The 20719-nt window shown below is 34.6% G+C and overlaps 1 protein-coding gene across 1 annotated transcript in view; it reads right to left on the reverse strand.

The window, feature by feature from the left end:
- Positions 1-9060, reverse strand: part of ccl20a.4 (chemokine (C-C motif) ligand 20a, duplicate 4) — a 36740-nt gene extending 27680 nt beyond the window's left edge. The window contains exon 1 of the mRNA XM_065262005.2: positions 8922-9060. The gene's annotated coding sequence lies outside the window, so the exon portion shown is untranslated. The remainder of the gene's footprint in view (positions 1-8921) is intronic.
- Positions 9061-20719: the final 11659 nt, after the last annotated feature.

Below are 20719 nucleotides of genomic sequence, written 5' to 3' on the forward strand. Positions count from 1 at the left end.
AGAGCCGCCAATGTAGACAAGGCATGTAATGGAACCAATCATAGTTTTTCCTTTCATGCGACATTAAAAGATGGATAAGTCTAAAAGCAGATGCACCCCTGAGAAAAGCATGTCTCAAAACATAAAGAGTTTGTTTCTGAGGCCAGGAAAACCATCGGCCTTGCATTAAGGTAGCCAATTAGACTGAAGCTTGATTTTTTTAATTTGTGTGCAATATCCATAAGATGCAAAAGTGCAGACAGGGACAACCGAAAACCAGAAAGTAATTAAAAAGCACGTTTAAAGAATGAAAAAGCATCACAAAATGGTTTCCACCACATTTTTGCATAGTACTTACAAAAGTGTGCAAACTTTTAGTCACACTCCTCTATAAGAGACCCAAAACTTGAGTTATTATGTGGATTTTTTGTGCTAAGAGAGCAGCATATGTTTGGCTTCTGCCAAAAGACAAATTGGTGCCTTTCACTGTAGACAAATTGAGAAGTCTATAAAAAGAGTTCACTTTAATGAGAAAGAAAATTAAAAGAAAGTTCTCCATATGCCAAAACCTCTGAACCGAGACCCAACCCAAGCCTGTCCAGGATTCAGAACCATATGTTTCATTGGGTTAAAGTTAATCTACGAAATGTTTTGTGATACAAACACTCAGGGGCGATTTCCAGAACAGGGATTAGACTAGTCCTAGACTAAAATAAATATAAAAGCTATCCAAACCACAAACAACTTGCACTGACATATCTTAAAATACATCTACGCCCCTTTGTTTTTCCTCAAAATGCACGCCAGTAATGTTTTTAGTAAGGTATGTTTGTTAAAACTAGTTATATTTCCTAATTCAAATAAGGCCTAGTCCTGGCTTAAGCTAATCCATGTCCGAGAAACTACCCCTCAATGCTTATTCACATAATGCACTGTGTATACAGCACAAGTGAACACATAACCCTTAAATGCATCAATGTCTTACCAATCGCTTTTACATATTTATGTCTTTGCGACCTGGAAACTAACACATTAAACTTCCTCATTAGTACAAAACTGTCCTTAAATTTCATCAACATTTACAAAGTAAACAAAAAAAGTAATTTTATTCTCATCAAACAGTAAAATTATGCACTAATGACACCCTGTGTCTCTGAAGACCTATCCATTTATGGTTAAAAAAATTAAAATGTAATAACGTAATGTAAAGAGTTTTTGCATAATATATATTGTGTGCTAGGTGTAATTGTTATGTATATATAAATTATCTATAAATAAATGTATATATAAATACGCACACATCCATGTATGTGTTTAAGAAACATTTACAATAATATTTACAACATTTACAGACATCTGGATTACAAAACATTTACAATAATATATATAATTTATATGAATTTTAAAAAATTATATATAAATAAAACAATTCGGAAATGTTTATACAGCATGTATTTGTTTGTGTTTAAATATACAAAATAATTACACACATATATTATGCAAAAACTCACTTTTTTATTTGTGATTAATTGCGATTAATATTTGCCCACCACTATAAAAATAAAAACATTGTCATGAAAAACGAGTAACTAAATGTGCAGTTCTGTAATTTCATCTTGGAGCAGATTAAATGAACAAAAACAGCTAGTTTATTCTCTTTGACATAATCAAAACGAATGAAACTCTAAAACAGTTTGCACTCATTTTTCACACAGAGAGGGGTAGCGAAAAGGAAAAAAGAAGAGAAAAAAAAAGAGGAAAAGGAAATAAGGAGAAATAAACGGCTCATTGCTTGTGCATCCTACAGCAATGGGGTCCCACACTGCGCCCTGTGGGGTTTAGAGCATTATGGGTAATGAGAAGAGAAAAAGCGTAATGTTCTAATGGTTTAGTCTAGCTGGGTGGTTGTCTTTGCAGGCGAGGGTTAAGAAAAACGAAGTTGCTTTCTATTTATCCCACAGACACGCAAGCAGAACGCAGCGTTCTTTAAGTGTGCGTGTGTATAGACTTCAAAAGATTCAAACGCACAATAAAGCCAGAGCCGATTACACCCAACAATACAGAAGTTTAATACAAACACAGACATAAAAAAGCAATCTTGCATTTTCATTATCAGACATTTTTGTATAAATAACCTTACTATAAATGCACAAATGTGTTTTTTTTTTTTTTTTGACACAGTAAGAGATGTTCTCTTGAGAAACTGCTGCGTAAGATGTCTGTGGTTTTATCCTAAGCCACAAAAACATGGCACAATCTATAGTCAGCAGCTTTAAAAACATGTTTTTTAACAAAGTCTCAGTGTTAACAATGACTTCTATTTGGTTTCCAATGAAAATGGTGTTATGACCTAACACTACTTAGAGGTTTACGTCAATTTCACATCATATGTTTTAACTTCCAACTCAGTTTTAGCAGAGAATAAATGTCACAGCTGTTTTGATGAAAAGCTATTGTAATATATTCTGACCAGGCAGCATTTAGTCATAATAAAGCTTATAATTTCACACATCTGTAACTTTCTAAAAGAGATTTTTCACAGCGTCAACGTCTTGAAGTGATTGATTAGAAATGTTTCTGAAGCGATTTAAAAACCATTAGAGCTCATTTGTAAGTGCACACAATTACCACCTAAACTTCACAAGTCAAGACGCTTCAAAGTCCAGCTACCAAGTGCGAGAGCAAAACCTTATTCGTCGATTGATGTGTCATAAAAAGAAACTATACTTAACTCAGATCGAACTGCAAAAAAGTAAATAGAAACTGACCACCTTAAAACTGTTGTTTGTATTGATTTTATACAGACCAAATGAACACTGCTGGGTGTATATATTGTCCCAATCTTACAGAGTTGAGTTAAAAGCTGCAATCTGTAACTTTATCCTCTCTTTCACCATCTCTGTTTGAAACCTAAAATTGCATTTTACATCTTACTTGTAGAGGTATTTTCCTAACTTAGGCTTAAATGTTGGCCGTTCCATTTAAAGTGTTCCATTATGGGGATCAGTGTTTGTTTTAGTTGGACTTGACTCTTTGCTTGTTAGTTTTTTTAACTTCTATAACTTTTTGTCTTTAAAACATGTTTTGTTATGGCAAAGAGATTGTACGATTGGGACAATATATAAACCCAGCAGTCTTCATTTAACTAATTTAATTTTGCTGTGTACTATCAAAAGTACTAAAAAATGTTTTAATTCTCGACTTTACCGTATCCGTATTTGGAAGACAGGTCCATTGCATGTTAATCAATAGATAACTGTACATTATACACAAAGCTAAAAGATACCAATTATTGTGATCTTTACTGCAGTCACTCCAAGAGAATTTTGTTAAATTTCATTTAAATTGAACCCCACTAACCCAGTTCCTGCTGCTGTGAAGCTCACCACACTACTGATTTACTGGCCTTCCTTTAAAGTGATGCCCAGTTGATGTCTGACCAGCAACCACCAAGTGCTAAATTTTAAATTCTTAATAAATCTTGAAGTATGTAATTTTCTTTTGTTTACTGGATCACCCAGCGACAACCAACCGCTTCCTTTAACTTTTATTTTAAATTATCAAAACTTTTAATTCACATACATTTTATAATATAGTACTCAATATATAGTATCTCTTCTATAGGATCAGCTATTTCTGGCTCTTTCAAGGTTTTTTTTCCCCAAGGACTTTTCCCCACAGGGTTTTTCTCTTAGGAGTTTTTTCAACCCCTTGAGAGTCAACTGACATTAGCTTAATTTATAATTACGTTACGTTACATTGCATTATTACTCCGCTCACAAGTATGGATGAATTTTAGCCGCTGTACTTTGCTACTTTGTTGTCCTATGATTTTTCTGTTTTCTCTTGTTTTTATTACTGTAAATCTGCTTTAAAACAATTTTGAAATGTGCTATATAAATAAAACTGAATTGAATTGAACTGTTATAATTGCCTGAAAAGTAAATTGTTCAACCCCAAAAATGTGTCGCTATGTTGGGTCACTAAAACAGAGCAATGTTTTGATAGTACCACAGAGACACAGTATTTACACTTTATTTATAAATCGACAAATAGCACCCTTATAGTCCTATGTGAACGTTAAACTCGGATAAAGAAGGTATGTTAACTTGTAAATCAGCATTAAATCAACTTTAAACGGCTGAATTATTTTTGGAGAATAATCTAACAGGGTACAATCTCACACTACCACTGAGCACTAGATAGTGGAAATTTTCCCCTTGTAAACGTATAAATGTGTCACTTCAGTTGAAATCATGCGATTTTAATGCGATTTTACCAACCAACCACAGTCATGCTCCAGGGAGCCTAAACTTGTGCTGTAAGTTTGTGAGTGATTTTGCATAAATCATTTGTTACTTTAAGGGTTGCTGGCAAAGTGTTGCCCCGCACCACCCAACAATGCTCCAGATGGGGACAAAGTTTATGCAGATTGGCTCATTAACCTCACTATGCTGATCTCTCTGCAGTAATGACATACGCAGCACGACGGGGCTTCAATAATACATTGTGACATACCATCCCCAGAAAAGACTACAGTGTAGATGCCGCTTCCCGGCCCCTGAAATAGCGACGGCTCGACATGTAGTCTACATATGTCAGCACACATGCTTGCAGCCCCTAAGAAAAAGTGTTTAAAGCAAGAACTTAATGGCATCTTAGCATCTGCTGTTATAGTTCCTCCCCGAGGTGTCACATTGAAGCAAAGAGGATTTCTGAATATTTCCCCTGAAATACCAGAAACACACGCAGAGAGATTTGTGCGCCAGTTTTGCTAAGACTTGGAAAAGGCGTGACTCTCCTTAAGCATTCTCGGGATTTTCTAGCTGCCCTGATGTCTGTGTCTAAAAGATATTGTTGAATGGTGACTGATTTTCACTGTCGCAATGAATGAGTGCATTTATGTTGACGAATACAACACATGTCAGAACAAAGCCTGATTTTTAGCCTAAGGAGCAATCAATGTGTCTGCTTCATTCAAGAGTTCTTGGATTTCTGGATTAACGTTAAAAATGCTCCTTCAATAATTAATCTTATGATATTAATTATCTTTACATGCATTTGGAGACTGTAATGTAATATGAGAAAAATGAATATACTGTAAAAAGTTGGATCAACTAAAAGGGGACATATCATGAAAATCTGACTTTTTCCATGTTCAATTTGGTCCCCAGTGCTTCTATCAATGTAGAAAATGTGATCAAGAATAACCCACTAACTTAGTTTTTGTAAACCATTCTCTGCAAGCATGTAAAATAGGTAACTGAATGTTGGCTCCCCTTGTGATGTCAGAAGTGGATCTTATTATAATAATACCACCCCTTAATCTGCACTATCCAACCACGGCACTGCTATTTGGTGCAGAGAGAAAGAGAGAGAGAAAAATAATAATTGACAGCACAATTGGGTTTCAATTTCAACAAACCAACATTATGGTGATCAGTGTTTGATTTCATTAGCTCATTTGCATTTTGAAGGACAAACCCAAAAAGGCACATTTTTGCTTGCACCTACAAAGTGGCAATTTAAACATGCTATAAGAAATTATCTATATGGTATTTTGAGCTAAAACTTCACATATGTAGTCTGGGGACACCAAATTTATTTTACATCCTAAAGAAGTATGAATGTCCCCTTTAAAAAAATTACTTCAATTAGTTACACCTAAAAAGAGAAGTTGTTTCAATTTGAAAATAATATTTTTTTTAGGTGTTATGTAATAATTTTTTTGATCCAACTTTTAATTTTTACAGTGTAGTCAGATATTAAAACTCCAAAAAATGTCAGTAAGCTGTAACTGGGACAGTACCCTTTCAAAAAGTACAGCTTTGCACCTAAAGTTCATATTAGTGCCTTAGAGGTACATATTGATCCACAATAAAACAGGCAAATTCCCAAAATGTCAACTGTAGGTCTTTGAAATCTACTTAACTCTACTGTTGGCCTAACTATGACAATTCGAGCCTGCAAACCAGATATACATACTTAAAACTAGCATAAACATATTGGATATCCATCCCTGCTTGGATTCAGATAAAATGGAACGAGCAAGTGATCCTAACAACAGTATAGCGAGCAGAGAAACTGTCACTTTCAATGACTTTGTATAATGGCAGCTAAGTGCATAGATGTGCACATTAGATCAGGCACATTAATTTATTAATCACTGAAGATAATGAAAAGAAATAAAACTGAGAGCGGAAAACATGGGTGCATGTTAGTACATTTTGTTCAGACACGTGAATCAATTCCACATTAGAAGTTATCAAGCAAACAAATCGTATGTGGTTTATTGTTCCTCTTAAGTTTACACAGGTTCCCCTGCAGGGTATCTACAATTTGTTTCATCACATTAACTATACACAATTTAAATATCTTTTAATTGTGATTAAAACGCTAATTCCTAAACATGAATGGTATCTGTTGTTTTCCAAATGACGGAAAAACAATCTTGATTTTTGCCAGATGCTTTTATCCAAAGTGACTTACAGTGCATTCAAGCAATCAGCATATGTGTTTTCTGGGATCGAACATATGTCCTTTAGCGCTGCTATCACAATGCTCAACCAACTGAGCTACAGGATCTTTAAAAAGTATGCTTGTGCTACCTTGTTTCCATAATGCAGTAACATTTTTCAATTTTTAAGTGTGTCTTATCCAAATACTTCTTTTGGGGATCAGTATATCAAAATCGCCAGTTATATTTGATATGCTCGATGAATAGAAACCTTCTTGCTGTCTCTTTGAGTCTGATCATCATGTCTGGTGTTCAGGTGTCTCTGGAGGCAGAACTAAACCAGTGGGGTGTGTTGGGTGGGTGGGAGACAGACAGACAAAGAAGGCAGAGATGTGTGTGGGGGGGTACTTTCCGGTGCAGATATGATCATGCAGCTTGTAAAATATTTAACAGCCGTCTCTCCCGGTCTGTTACAGTTTTCCATGACCTTACTTTATCTCACTGCAGACCGGAACGGTAACAAACAGATTTCACATATTGCAATTAGACACATCTGGTTCCTGTCAACGCCAGACGGATTTCTGTGTTCAACACGATTTTATCTGTGCAAGAGCGGTGAAAATTTTTCAGTTTTCTTTTATGCTTAAGCATTTTGCAAACGCTTTTATTCAAAGTGCTTTCGGATTGTGCATTCTTGATCACTGCATGTGTGTGATCTGTGAATCGAACCCACAACCTTTGCTCTGCTAATGCAACGCTCTCCCAGCTGAGTTACAGGAACAGTCCAAAGTGTTTTAACTATGAAAATTTAAATTTTTAACATGCAAAAAAAGCATTAATACCCCAAGATGCGCTGTGGAATGCATGATTCTGATTGGTTAGTCAAAACATTCCAGGGTTTGTTATCCCCAAAAAACAACCACTAAAACTGATCAAACACACGCTTATCCGGGTGAGTCACCTTCACTAGTGTTAAACACTATATGTTTAGTGTGTCTCTCTGCAGTCTCTATTCGTCTCATTCTCATTTACAAATGAGATAATAAAAGATTTCAAATCAATAATTTGTTTCTAATTTTTTACTCGTGTAAACGTTTTATAAATTGCATAATGAAAAATCTGTCATCATTTACTCAACCAAAACCTTTAAAATGTCTTTGTTCTGCTGAACACAAAGGAAGATATTTGTAAATAAAAAACAGAAGCACCATTGACTCCCATAGTAGGAAAAATACTACAATGAAAGTAAATTGTGTTTACAAACAAATCTCAAAATATCTTCCTTCGTGTTCAGCAGAACAAAGAAATGTATACAGGATTGTAACAACATGAGGGTGAGAAATTGATGACAGAATTTTCATTTTTGGGTGAACTACCCCTGATATTGCATCTGTGATTATAAAAAGTCTGGGTCCCGAGATCTGTACCACGGTCTTGTCATACCAACTTTGGCAAGCAATCACACACAGAGGTTACATTTTGATAAATAATATGGAGCGATCGTTTGGTTTACTTTACAGTTCGGATCGGATACCACAATCTAAACAAATATGCTGGGTTGTTTCAACCCATGGTTGGATAAAATAAGGAGAAACCCAGTTGATGGGTTTTAATTAACAAGAGATAGATTGTTTCAAATCACAATGCTTGGTTGTTTCAACATTTATTAAATCTGAAAACTGAATATTTTTTTCCAAAAATAATTATTATCTTTTTTATATTCTTTCTTATCTGTCCAGTAGTGTTCAATGGTTAGAGCATTGCATTAGCAGCACAAATTTGGCTTTTACGAGTTTGATTTAGGGAACACACATAGTAATAAAAAAATATACTAAATAAATGTACAGCCTTGAGCTTTTTTGTACTTTTTTTATAAAACTGTTTGTCAAATGTATAAATGTAAATGTAGGTAAAATAATATATGGGTCTTAATGTATCAGGAGATAATTTATATTTTGTCTCAAGAAAAACATTACAAGCAATAAAACATAATGTCAAAGAAAATCACCCACGATGAGCTGGATGTAGGTTAACACACTGTAACATCACACCCCTGCCTGGAATGGTTATAAGTGGCTTTTAAACACCGTTCATCATATCTTGTTTCAGCAGAAGACAAATAGACAAACGCTGCTGTACTACACAATGTACATGTCCTACATTTAACTTCAACTATTTTTTGAGGGGGGGAGTGAAAATGCATGGAATAAATATTCAAAGAATAAAAATAAAATATTATAAATTAAAATATATTCTCTTTTAATGAATATTACAGTGATATACTCATCATATTCAGTGGAAAATTATGCATGAATGTCTGTCAAATAAATAAACAACCTAAAAAACTGTAATGAATAGAATATAATAGTGAACAGTCAGGCAGAAATGGATGAACATACAGATGAAGCACTTTAAAGAATTCAAGTTCCCATTTCATGCGCAACTACAGACTTTGGTTTAAATGAGCGAGCATAAGATTACTTACATCATTTTGCTCGCGAGATGCAAATCACGACAGTCCACGCGACGAGCATTGCACGATTTCACAAATCTTCACGGATCCCCCGGCCGGTTCGAGTGGCGCCGGTCGCCGTCGAGTCACCGTAGCTCCACTCGCGGTTTCGGTGACTACACACATGGGGAGGAAACGTTGTGTCATATGGCCTGTTTGAAACCTTATGATTGGTTAATGCGGTGTAGATTGACAAGATGGGCGTGTTAAACATCATGCTTCGCTGCGCAGACCGAGCGTCCTATGACATCAAAGTACCGAGAGATGGACTCGCTTTCAAATTGTTCTCGCGGTACTGTGATGTCATGCGGTCGGTCTGCGCAGGTCTATTGTTTGAGTGTAAAGTTATTTGACGCTGGCTCCGCCTCCTGAATAATCATTTGTGTGTAAGAATGTGCGAAATATGAGTTTTGGGTTGGGTCCGTTAGAAAAGGCAAGACGAATTTGGGATATTTGAACTTGAAAACATACATTAATAATAAAAAATCTCAGTTATGATGTATGTATTGGTAGGTTATGAAGACCAGCTAACGCAACTTACAGTGCATTACAAGCTATACATTTAATCTTTATGTGTGTTCCCTGAAGATCGAACCCATGACCTTTCATATCATTTACTGTGATTATAGCAGGGATACACATTTTTAGAAAGGTGCCTAAAAGATTCATGGTAAAGCTGTATGGTATAATAAACATTACTGTTATGCAAAAGGTTCTTTGCAGTGGAAAAAGGTTCAGATTATAAAGCCAAACATGAAATGGGTTTGTAGACTAAAAGGTTCTTTGGGAACCATAAGAGGTCCTTCTGCATGTGACATCAATGCAAGCATTAAAGGGATAGTTCACCCTAAAATGAAAATTCTGTCATCATTTACTCATTCTTGTTTTGTTACAAACATATACAATTTCTTTGATAAACACAAATAAAGATATTATGAGAAATGTTCATAATCAAACAGCGCGTGAGCCCAATTCATAGTATTATTTTTTCTACTGTGAAAGTGAATGGGGCTCTGCATTTCGAACATTTCTCAAAATATCTTCCTTTGTGTTCATCAGAACAAAGACAGGTTCGTAACAACATGAGAGTGAGTAAATGATGACAGAATTTTGGGTGAAACATCCCTTTTACATGTAGGAAACATTAAAACATCTTTAAGTAGATGTATGTTTTTGACCATCTGGAAAGGACAAAATCCGTATACAACAAAGAGAAAGAAAGGACATCTTTATTTTCTCTCATTCAATCCTCTTATCAGTTCCCGAATCAAACATTTGGAAAAGCCTCCCATTTTAAGATTGTAACTAAATTAATAAAATAATAGAAATGAAAAGAGAGAAATTTCTCAGATTTTTTTCTGTATGTATTTTTAAAAAATTTTTTTTATTATATTCTCATTTGAAACCATTATTTATAAGGATGTAGCAGACAGAGTGAAAGAATAATAATTTATTTAATTCTCTCTCTCTCTTTCTCTTTCTCTCTCGCGGGCACACACACACACATACACACACACACACACATAGACGCACACTCATGTGTTCAGCAGTTATTTGCCGGGCTGATAAATTCTCTCCTGCTAAAGGATAATCCTTAATGAAAGTGTTGCAGGTTTGTGCAGCAGAGGCTGGATCCCGTTGTCTCCATGGTGATGTGACATAGATGTTCACATGTGGGTAAAACATTTCACCGGGATGATATTCAGCGCAGGAATTTATTGCTAAATTTAGGCAGGACATTTTCACAGTTATCTGTCTGACAGTGTAGAGACCACATCAAGAATCGTGTTTGGCAAAATGTTATGTGAAATTCTTGTGCATACCCATGATTTCATTATTGGAAGAATTTCCCGAAGTTCAAAATATTTCCTGATAAATAATAGTAAGCTTGTCTTATTTCATATTGTTTTGCAGAAATCCTCAGTAATGCTTTGAAAGAAAAGAGATTTTGGAAATCAATGTTATAATTTGTGATTAATTCTCATGCTGCAATGTGAATTTAATTAAATTGAGATAATTTTATAATTGTTTTATAATTATAAAAGGCCTACTAAAATTTTTGTTCTGAATTGAGACTGTGTGATGATTGTTCCATATTTTGTTTTACAATCTGCTACACTAGATTACCATGGCAACCCACCAAATCCACAGATTTAGGCACATCAGTGTCAAACCAAAATTTTTACGTTTTCTTCAGCCAAAGCCAATCAATTGGCTTGCAGTGAATAATAAAAGCCACAGACTCTTAAAAATCTAACTTATTCAATGTTTAAATGCTATAATTGTGTCCTCAGTGCACTAGCAACCTAGAAAATGTGCTCTTTCAGCATGTGAAAAAATAATAGGTCATTGAAATTTGGCTCCCCTTGTGATGTCAGAAGGGGATAATACTGCCCCTTAATCTGCACTATCCAATCACAGCACTGCCATTTAGTGCAGAGTGAGAGAAAGAGAGAGAGAGAGAGAGAGAAAGAGAGAGAGAGAGAGAGAGAGAGTTTCAAATTCAACAAACCGCCATCATGGTGATCAGTGTTTGCATTTCATCAGCTCATCTGTATTTTAAAGGACCTACAAAGTGTCAATTTTAACGTGCTAAAATAAATTATTTGTATGGTATTTTAAGCTAAAACTTCACATATGTACTCTGGGGACACCAAAGATTTATTTTAGAATTAAAAAAAGTTGCATGATATGATCCCTTTAAAATGTGCAACACAATAATCCCAGCCAACACACTCATGTGGGTCCCACATAAACGTGTTCGCTGGGATGCCACCAAAAAACATTTTGGTTCCCTAGAGATCATTTCCTAAAGGAACCTTACTTTTTCATAGTCAAAAGAACATTTTACACAAAATGATTCTGCAAATGTTAAAGATTTTTTATAGAACCATACAAGCAAAAATGCTTCTTCTATTGCATCATTTAACTTCATTATTTTTACAACCCTCTATCCATAAAACTAGTACACTGTATGCTACTGTAGAAACTTTAATGATCAACATATAAGGTTCATAAGCTATTTTCCAGAAAACGGGGAAAGACTTTGTGTACCTTACTGGTTTCAGGCTCTATTTTCGTGCCTGAAGGGGTGTAGCCTATAGTGCAGGGGTTCTCAAAGTCCGGACTCCGGTCCGGATCCGGACCCGACGGGAACTTGATCCGGACCCGCGTCCACTTCATAGTACAAGTGCATTAATTTCTATGTGATTGATTAAATGTGTGCATTTGCTACTTTACAAATGCATATTAAACTTGTAAACCATTCGTTTAGTTTTCTTTTCTTTTTAGATCTAAGAGTATTCCTGGGCCGAAAATAAAACGAGTTATTAAAAAATTTCCTGTGTCACGCTGTAGCCATCACACCCAGATATTATGCACAGCTACTTCATGTACTACGGCTTTTGATCAGTAAGTCCTTATCAATCTGAAATCACTGTTGGTTTGAGTCGTTTAAAACATGCATTTGAAAAATCAACACTCGTCAAACATATTCTTTATACATATTCTTTATTATCATGAAAATACCTGAAAAGGTTTGAAGAACAGCAATATAAATATATCCTTAATACATTTCCTGGAGCTCCGTGTGTCTAGTTCTTCGTCTGCAGCGCATATTAAGTTTCTGCCCGAGAGCGCCCCCTGGCTTTTGGATGTAGCGGTATTTCACTTTAATTCATTGAGAAGCATAGGAAGCATCATCAGCCAATTTATAGGTGCACCCCTTATTTTGGTCAGTGTCTCTGCCTACCAACCACACTTTTTTGCCATGGTTTATGCATCTGATGGAAAACAAACAGCCATTTCTCTCATTAGGTTGCTCTGTATCTTGCACCTGGTTACTTTTGGCATATTTCTTGTGTTTATGTTTAAAAAAATTTTTTACTTTAAATGCAAAATACACTTGTTATTTTTTTCCCAAACCATTTGTGTTGATTTGTTATATAAACAAATGATTTACATAAAGTTATTACTATGCTTGACAATTTTTGTAATAACCATTTTTTCCGGACCTATGAAAATGATGAGAATTCAGATTTGGACCTTTGAATGTAAACTTTGAGAACCCCTGCTATAGTGTGTGGGATTTCAGAATGACTGGTTGATTACTGACGTGCCTTGAGTGAGGGCAGATGTTTGTTAATTAGAGTGATTAGGTTTTAAAGAGAGGAGAGGTCCTTAATGAACCCCTCACTGTTTTAGCCAATAATACATTGCTCATGCCGGCTGCTGATAACAAGCTCCACAAAATAACCTCAAAGAAAAAACAAAGAGTACAGTGCACCAAGTTTATATTCGGAGAGAATTTACTTTTAGTTTTTTACATGTTTATGCATTTGGCAGATGATTTTATCCAAAGTGCAAACCTAGGTGTGCTTCCCTTATTGGAAATAGTTTTTTGTCCTTTAAGCCTACTTGCAATTTTATTTCTTTAGTTTAAACATTATCTCCTTATGGAGATTATTGATTTGTCACAAACAATGTATAATTTTTAGGAGTGTGGGGCATTTATACTTTCTCTCTTATACGATATTGAGTTTTTTAATTACATGTTTTATTTGAACATATTTGCATATTTTGTGATATAATCAATTTATGTTTTCATTTTTGCATTAGTTTTGTATGAAGTGTAGGATAGTAGGATATCACTGTAAAAAAAAAAATCCGTAGAAATTGCAGCTGGGTTGCCGGTAATTTACCGTAGATTTAAATTATTTACTGGCAACATTTTGTTCAAAGTTAAATGAACATTTACAAGTCTTTGTCTTTACAAAGTAAAACTAAAAAAATAGCATCAAGCAAAACATGCTGGGAAACAAAATCTATAGCAAAACCCAGAAAAAGGTTGATTATGATTTCTGGTTCTCAGAATTCTTTGCATGAGGTTGTTATTGTATAGTTTTAAGATAAAGACTTGTTAATATTTAAAATTTATTTAACTTTGAACAAACTCTTTCCAGTAAATAACATAAATTTAAATCTATGGTAAATTACCGGCAACCCAGCTGCAATTACATTGTAATTTTTTTACAGTGTATGTATAGTGCACATATTGCAACACTTATCCTTTTTTTGTCACTTAAGACTTTCTGCAATAATGAAAAGCATGTGAATCTGATTCTTTCATGATTTAAGGGAAGGTAAACAAACATTTGCACTCCTTATGAAACGTATAATGCATTAACGGCGTTTTACTGTAGTAATATTAGTTGAATATCCGCTGATCTGGTGTTATCAGGACATTGGCTGAAAGATTGTACTGTAAAAGTAGAGTGCATGATGCAGAAAGAGATGCTGAGTAATGTGGTTGGGCCTTGGGGTTACTGACAGTGACTGCTAAAACTGTTATGCAACCGTGACTTTTAGCCGGGAGCATAAACTGAGGAAGGACATTCTGACCCATCAGGAGGAAGTAAATGCTTCATTTAAAACTCAAATGTATCAGGGCCTTTTCTAAGCAAGACAATTATCCTTCCTCTTAACTTGAATCACAGTATCTATTTTGAACACAACCAGAAAAATTACAGGAAACATAAAATAGATTACACATCAAGGCCTACAGTTTTTTTTATAGCAGGAAGTGTTGTTTGTTGGCATCAATACTGATTTTATATTTTAAATTATATGATATTACTGGTGTATATACTTAATAGTTAATTTTTACAACTAAGAGATCTGAAAAGTGTAGTGCAAGACACAAGACCATCAAATGAATGGACTTCTAATGGCGAGTAGATCCAACCAGTGGCGGCTCGTGACTGTTCATCCGAGGAGGTGCTAATTCAAAATATGTGTTCGGAGTGTCATGTGTGTAGCTTGCGTTTTCAAAATATGTGTTTGTTGTGTCATGTGAAGCATGTTCATCACGTGTTTTGTCAAAATAAGTGCCTGCTGCACACGCGTCAAAACTGTTTATGATAAAAGAGACGTTCACAAAATACACGCAAGACACTCCCTTAACAGTAAACTCTGATTACGCATGAGTTTATAAGAGTATCTGGCAAATGCGAGCATCTCTTTTATCATAAACCCTTTAGACGCATCTGCAGCAGGCTCTTATTTTGTAGACAGAAATCAAGTCAAAGCAGTTTATAAGTGAAGATGGTAATGGTGTTTGTGTAAATGTTTTATTCTCCTCAGATGAGATCTTGACAGATTTCTTGTATAAGAAATTTAATTCATAATAGAGACTTGGTATATCTACTAACTATTGGGCATGTAGAATTATTTTATCTAGATTTGAGGGAGAAGTTGGTTGTCTATTTTCTTCAGATATTTGCTCATCATATTTTGGCTGCAATTCTGAGTAGACAATATATGCCTGATACACATCCAATATTAAAAAAAATCCTAATGTGATGAAAAATGGCCTTAGAAATCTATCAGTGCCCATCTTAAACATTTTTTTGGTGTATTTAATACACACGGAGGACCGAGATGGAGCTATTTATTTTTAAAACCGATCTAAATTATGCAGCAACAACATTGCATTAGCTAGAAAGTGATCAACACTATAATGCCTCTTGGCGACATCATGAGTCGTTGATTCCAACAAGATTGAAAAGCATCGGAAATAAAGGGATGATGCTCGAAGAGATGCATCTGTGATGTTAGATGTTAGTGTGTTTCTGCACTAAAAGATTATGCTTGACTGAGCATGTAGGCCAAGTTAACAACAATGCTGAAAACTCCCCCAGCAGACCGCCAGCCATTCGCCTGCCTGCGTCTCATCCATGTGTCGTGCCGCGCACTTACATCAGTGCGACAGGCCTGATGCCCCAGAGAATATCGTCATGCTCCAGTGGATAATGCATCTATAAGGGTCGGTCCAAAGACGCGCATGGACTTAACAAAAAGCGTTAAAGGGGTCATAGCGTGAAAATCTGATGTATTCAAGTGCTAAAAATACAACATATATTTTTCTTGTTGAAGGAAGTCCATTAATTGTAATTCTAGTCGAGTTTTTTAATGTTGTAATTCAATATAATTTTATTTATATAGTGCTTTTCACAATTGTTTAATTGTTATAAAACTTTATTTCTGAATGTTCTGTAAAATATTCCTGTAAAAAAGCTATTCACTTTTTAGCTTTAGATGTTGGTTTTGTTTCATTTAAAGTCACAATTGTGGTGATCAGTGTTTGTTTTAGCTTGACTCTGAGCTTGCTAGTTTATCCTCTGGCTGCGCAATTTATTGTTTAAAACACATTTGTTGTGGTAAAAAGAAACCAATAATGTAATAATCACAGTGGTGGTTAGTATCTGATGCTGAAGTGAGTTGATTTATTCATTCCCTGTTTGATCAACCAAAAGTATCTTTTTTCTGTTAATGATGTGATAATACAGTAGGAGATCCAGCACTCCCATATCAGTTTATAATTCTGACAGATTTTAAGACAATTTGCCCATAATAAAGAAACCACTGTGCTATTTAGACAAACAACAAAGAAAATAATAAAAAGTTAATTTATTCACATTGCAGTTTTGAAGCATTGCATTGCAGTATGAAGCTTTACATTTCTTTGTCACCATTGTTGAGATGTTCATACTCTGATTCTTGATTTTTGTGTTTCTACTCACCAGCTTGCTGATTGAGGAATCCAGTTTAAGTTGATATACACAGTAATTTGAGTTAGGTCAACTACATCACCCAAAAACTGAGTAAAGCATGTGCAAGTAAGTTGAAAATTTAACTTTTTATTAATTAGTGTAATAGTCAACTAAGGTTGTTCTGATTGACACTTCTGCTGGAGAAGATAAGAAATTTGGTAGGGGTGAGGAAACCAACATCCTCGGCTGTGGACCAGCACCCAAAACAAAGCAGTGTTGATGAACAGTGTATTCTGCAATGACTTCTGGGTAAAATAAATTCACCAGTCATGTGTTTTGAACCCGAGGACATTTTACACTATAGATTTCATCCAGGTTGGCATTGGATTTTGTTATTCTAAATTTTTTTTACCTAATGTAAGCCAGTGGTTATTTGCTATTAATGTTGGGTGTTATGCTGATGGAAACAAACTGTACATATAATCGCTTTTATAGTTCCTTTAATATTTTTAATTTGAGTCGAATAGGGAAAGTGTGTGTATAATTTGGTGTGAACATTGGATGCTATTATGATGAAACCTGTACATTTAAGATCTTCATTATGCAATGTTAGAAATGTAAAAGACAAAATACACGTAGGAAGCTTTCTATCCAGCTCATTTATCAAACACATCAATTTTGGGAGATCAATCTGATTTCTCTAGTTATGAGATCTACACTTATGTTGTGTTGTTTAGTCCTGTAACTGTGAAGCCTATGGGGGAAGCTGAGAGATGCTGGCAAACAGGAAGTGACACGATTGTGTACGTGATCTGTGCCCATGTGTACCGACCCTATAATTATAACAGACAATCTGCACTCATATTAGCAAGTCAAAACAGCCAACAGGAGCAACATATGTAACGCATAAATGCACACATCTGTGTCTTTCTTTAATTTATGCATTCAAGTGTCATTATCTATCCATCTCTCTCAATGATTATCATCGAAATTAAATACTGCTTCCTAACTACTGCACATTGTGCTTGTCTAAAAAGCAAGATCAAAAGAAACAATATATGAGGAAAGTTTGAGACACTGCTGTCACATGACCTCTCCACGTGTGATGTAAAGTAGTAAAACCGTCTTAATGAACCTTTTTATGAAACAGAAAGGTTCTTGTGATGTTAAAGGTTCTTTACGCAACCATATACAGCCAAAATGGTTTTTCTATGGCATCGTTTAGCACCTATATGTGAAGAAAGCACAAATGGGATGTCTTTAATGTTGTTTCTCCTAGATAGCAGTAAAATTAAATGGAGAGGAAATTGTGAATTTCGGTTTGATTTCCTGTTTCTACTTTCTTTTAAGATAAAGCACCTAATAAGTTCCCATTTCTCTCCTGGGGTTTCAGAAGAGCTCTCATAAAAATAAAATATGACATATACAGATCTACAACATAGCAAACAGGCACTGTAGTCAGTGTGTGTGTATGAGGTCATTGTGATCGCTCTGTCGTGCAGGACGAGACAAAATATTTTGTCCTGACTCAAGAGATTGAGAAGAAAATCAGTGTGTGTTTATGTGCAAGTTTACCGATTCATTAAATTGGAGTGTCACTAAAACGCAAAGTAGACTCAATGGATAGGAATGATAATAAAGTTTCCTAAACAATTTCAAGAACTGAGCCCTTACCCACTTCCTGCATCCAGTTTAAATGGAAACACATGTGACATGCTAATCCATCCACTGATCATTTATCATATAAAATATATATTATTATTATTATTTTAAATATTTTGACATTATTAAACATATTACATTATTTAATTTAAACTATTTTGTTTACATAATCATTTTCTAAGATATTTTTGACAGTTGACAATAACTTTTATGGAAATCCAATAATCTCTCCTACTTCCCACATTACTTGGGCATACAAATACTGAAGACCAAATAAGCATTGTTGCTATGTAAAGTAATAAAGCATTTATGACAATTCATAATTGATTTACTCACTCTTCAAAAGTTTATTGTCGGTCCAGAGATCCAACTTTCTCACAGCAATTTGTTATAAGTGATTTTTAGAAGCTATGGACCAAACTTAACCTCTGTATATTTGGGATGCACAAACATCAAGATTTAGAGATGTGAATCTCAACAATGGTGACAATTAAATGAAAAGCTTTATGCTGTAATGCATGCTGGGTATCAACGAATTACAAATCTTATCCAGGACTACCTGCATGCACTGTGGCATGGATAAATAATTAACTTTTACTATTTTCTTTGTTGAGATTCATACTCTGATTCTTGATGTTTTTTGATAATTAAATCAATTAAAAATCTTTACCATAACAAATTAATGAAACTAGGGAGAAACTAGCAAGCAAAGGGTCAAGAGTCCAACTAAAACAAACACTCATCACCATAATGGTCACTTTAAATGAAACAAAACATTAACTTCTAACCTAATAAGTGAAATGTGTTTTCTACAACAATATTTTTACAGAACATTACCGAAACATAATGTTTTATAAGAGTTAAGTAATAAATAATAAAATGTAATGTTTCTCAATAATTTATATAAAAAGCAAAAAAGTAAATATAGAAAAGAGTTGTTTTAAACATTATGTGAACATCAAAACAAGACATTGTCATAACGTTTGAAAATGGTAGAATGTAACAATCCTCTACACTGCAAAAAAGACTTTCTTACTTAGTATTTTTTTCTTTTTTGATTCTGTAAAAATATCAAAAAATTCTTAAATTAAGATTTATTTTCTTGATGAGCAAAATGCCTTGAATATTAAGTCTAGTTTTTAGACAAACATTTAAGCAAAATTGTGCTTAAAACAAGCAAAAATTAAGTTTACAGTCACCAAATTTTCTTTAATGAAGTGTTTTTGAAAAAGTAAACTTATTTCAAGAAATTTTTTCTTATTTTAGGTCTTAATTTAAGATTTTTTTAAATATATTTTTACTGAAAACAAGACAAAAACACTAAGTAAGAAACACTTTTTATGTTGACAGAAAGTTTCAAGGATCGTTCTTAGAACTTTTCAAAGTTGCTTGATGTATTTTGTATTTTTATGTTTTCTTCAATCCCACAGACTGATTCACTGAATTGCTGGTTGATGATACACTATTAGTCATTAGTAATTGACTTTCAGACAAACAACTAAAAACATGAGTCATTTACCAAAAATATATATTTTTACTGCCAGTCTGAGAAAAGTTTAAACAGAAGTAAAAAAAACAGTTTTTGAAAGACTGGATAGTTTTGAATCGACAATGCAAGTACAGCTAATCAAGGTCTTCAGATATACTTTGAAATTAGGCAGATGTGTGTGAATTTTTACTTTTTCGTTAAAAAAACTGCGGGTCCACACGAACACGTAAGAAACCGGTATGAAGCTCTGTCAAGAGCATGCCAAACCAACAGATAGCGAAATATCCCTAACCGTGAAGCCATGTTGGCCAATCACAAGCCATTGCAGAGTTTCCCACTCAGCTTGTCAAAAACTCAGGATTCACCGGCTACACGACAATGCTGCTACCGGAGTTTCTAAAAATCTTCAACCTTGCAGGAGTTTTTTTTAATAAAAGTTTGGTTTCAGTCACCTGATACTGCATTTGCATGTGGACGAACGGCCAAACCGCATAGAAAAAGATATGGCTTTAAAAATACCTGTTTATGTGTGGACAGGGCTTTGGCCTTTGTCATTTATGACATTTCAAAATTTTATTACGCTTCAACAGTTAATTTTCTGTCAAAATAAGATCAGATAAATTTGTCATTAAGTATTTTTAAAACAACCTGATCTCACAAAATACGTGAAATAGTCACGCATTATTTTGCTCAGTTTTGCGTGACATTGTCACGTATTTCCACCATATTACGTGCCCCTGGTTACTCAACTGTTTTTCCTATTTTCTTAATTGTCGCTTCGGTTTGGGGTTAGAACAACCTTCTGTTACATAAAATGACATCCTTACCCAAACCCAACTCTAACCCCAACGTCAGGCGACGATGGTTTAAAAAGCATACAATTTTTTTTTATAAACCAATACATTAAGTGACATCCTAACGCAAACAGCAAATCTAACCCCAAACCGAAGCGAAAATTGTTTAAAAATAGGAAAAACAGTTGAGTAACCAATACGTGAAACTGTCACGGAAAAGCAAGTCGTGTCAGGGGCACGTAATATGGTGGAAATACGTGACAATGTCACGCAAAA

The sequence above is a fragment of the Paramisgurnus dabryanus genome, chromosome 6, assembly GCF_030506205.2.
Source record: "Paramisgurnus dabryanus chromosome 6, PD_genome_1.1, whole genome shotgun sequence".
Lineage (NCBI taxonomy): Eukaryota > Metazoa > Chordata > Actinopteri > Cypriniformes > Cobitidae > Paramisgurnus > Paramisgurnus dabryanus.